Below are 2,934 nucleotides of genomic sequence, written 5' to 3'. Positions count from 1 at the left end.
TAGAGATGCAGCCATGAAACTTTAAAAGAATCTGAGCCTTTGTCCACTTCAGGAGCACAGCATCACTGATCACAGATGCTGAAGGGATGGGGGCCAGCCCCACCTTAGAGGTGCTGAGAGCACACAGAGAGAATGATGGAACTCTGTAACCCCTGTCCACTACCTGTGGCAGCAATGACAAACACCATCAAGATGCAGGCATCAGTAATGTGTCCAGAGAGTGTGAGGCCAGACCATCACTTTGGTCTGGAGGCTGCACAGAGCACAGGGAAGTGACCCTGGACTGAGTCACCTGCCTTTATCTTGTGCGGAAAAGTTTCACATCTGAGTTACACGGACGCTGGTCATCAGAACAAGGTGTCATATGCAGGGAGACATTCTTGGAAGCTTATTGACAATAGTGAACAGTATGTACAAGTGATTAGAACCCGTGCCCAGGCTGTGCAACTACATCTTCATAACTTTCCTCACCCTGCTTTGGTGTTCCCCGACTATCCACCTCGGTGGTGGAGGCAGCCTGCTGACTGCAACGCCTTATCTGTGATTACATTTATGAGCGTCCTCTGGAGGGCCGAGGCTTGGAGGGTACTGGCCTCCTTTCAGAGAGCTGCTGTGTGGCAATGGCACCTTCCACAGCCTGTGGAGCTGGAGCTGCTGAGGTCACAGGAAAAGGGAATTTGGATGGGCCAGACACTCCTGGAATCACCTGGATGGATGGCCCCGGGGCTACACCTGCTGATCTTCCTCCTTATGGGTGCCCAAGGGCCCCTGGCTGACTCCTTGAGGAGAAGTGGTAGCTGGAGTGAGATTTAGCGGCCCTGCACACCTCTCACGTACACACTGTTAGAGGCTGACTATGGCGTCAGTGATGGAGTTGAGCCTGTGCAGGAGCAACGTCCTTGGGCAAGGTCTCCATGGTGACCGCCATCCTACCAGTGTTGACCTCAGTGCATTGGTATGCCAGCGCTAACAGCTCAGCCTGAAGGCAGATGGACTCCTCTATCGTGTCTCACAATCTGAAGAGTGCAGCGGACATCCCTTCCTGATGTTCCGAGCTTGCCTTTGCAGCTCCAGCAACTGTGACATGACCGAGTCCAGAAGCTCGTCATCTGACTCGAACTCAGTAAATTTCTGGCCTCCAGCAGCACTCTGAGTGCCGGACACCTGGGAAGTCCCTGCCGCCGTCTGATGTAGATCAGACATTGCAATGTGCTCACCAGATTGTGATCCCGAGGCTGCTGTAAAGCTAGGTCCCACTGGGGTATGTGACTCTGCACTGGTGGAGGGTGTGGGTAAGCGCTGTGATGGGACTTCAAGGAGGGTGCCTCCAGATTCCTCTTCAGAGGTTTCTTCGGGCTTGATTGGAGGCTCTGGGTTGTGGACTCTGTCGGCTGTTTCCCATTGTGCCTGAGGAAGCAAGGGCAGATAATTAGTGCATGGCAGTGGTCTGTGAAACAGGACACGTCACTCACAGCATGGTTGTCTGGTGAATGTTGCTCTGCTGGATCCTCACTTGGTAGATTACTGCCGACCTCACCATCAGCACAGGAATGGTCCACACTGTCGCTGACCAGCTGGATGGCTCTGTTTTCAAGGTCTGTGGGGACCTTGATTTCAGGCATTCCTGCAACGCCCTGCGGCCTCTCCCTCTTGTTATGTGCCAGCTGGTCCTGCATGAATAGAGATGGGGAGAATGTAAGCAGGATGTCTGCCAGGTCAGATAATAAGTATGCCTGTCCTGTGTGGGTGGTGAGTTGTCCCATGGATGGGATGAGGACAATGAAGATGTGTGTGAGAGAGTAAATGGCGATGTCCCTTGAACTGGCAGTGAGTGAGGTGCCCTGTGGATGTGTGATGGGTTTGTGAGTGTGAGAGTTGAGAGTGATGAGAAGAGTGACTTACCCTGGCAGAACGGACGAGACCATTCATCCTCTTGCGGCACTGGGTGGTTGTTCTCTTTTGAAGGGCGTTGGCGCTGCCCACCACTGCCACCACCTCCCAAGCCGGGTTGGTCACGCCGCTGCCCATCCTGTGGCCAGAGTGGGGGTAGAGGACATCGCAGCAGACCTCCACAGTGCCCAAAAGGTGTTCTAATCACACATCATTAAACCTGGGGCTGCAGTCTCTTTGCCTTTTGCGGACATCTTCCCTGCAGTAGTCCTGGGCTGGAAGCACTGATGTGTATGCACGGAGGACTTTAAATATGGCGCCTGGCGTAATGAAGCGGCGAGGCGATGGTGTGGCGGGCGAATCAGAGTCCACTCACCATGGAAATAGCGTGTTTCCCAGAAATGCATAATTAATGCTGCGGGTTTTGGACGATACGGTGTGAAAAGCCGCCATTGTGGTTGGCAGGTAAAACATTATTTTACCCGCCACTACAACACTTAGTGCAAATCTGGGACAATTCTGCCCTACATAAAGTACACTGCATTGAAATGTGCTATATACTTTAATATAGGAATGTAGATCATTCAGCCCCTCATTCTGCCATTCTAGCAGAACATGGTTTAACTGTACTTTAACTCCATTTACCTACCTTTGTTTCATATCCCTTGATACCCTTGCCTAACAATAACTGTTGCTGTCAGTCTTAAATTTCAATTTACCCAGCAACCACAGCCTTTTGGGGAGGAAGTTCCAGATTTTCGCTACGCTTATGTGAAAAAGCTTGGCCTGATTTCATTCCTATATGGCCATGCTCTAATTTTACAATTGTGCCCTGCTTCTGGATTTTCCCATCAAAAGTAACATTTCTTTGTATTTACCCTATTGAATCCCTTAATGATTTCAGATTCCACAATTGGGTCACCCTTCAATCTTTTAAACTGAAGGTGGACTCAGAGATTCTCAGAGGTGCAACACTGGGAAGACTTGAAGCAAGTCACACAGAGGTAAGTGATTGAAAAATGGACACAGGTGAGAAGAAGTTAA

Source organism: Cetorhinus maximus, chromosome 11 (genome assembly GCF_964194155.1).
Source record: "Cetorhinus maximus chromosome 11, sCetMax3.hap1.1, whole genome shotgun sequence".
NCBI lineage: Eukaryota > Metazoa > Chordata > Chondrichthyes > Lamniformes > Cetorhinidae > Cetorhinus > Cetorhinus maximus.
The sequence above is the reverse complement of the archived record's forward strand: the minus strand, read 5'-3'. Positions refer to the sequence as shown.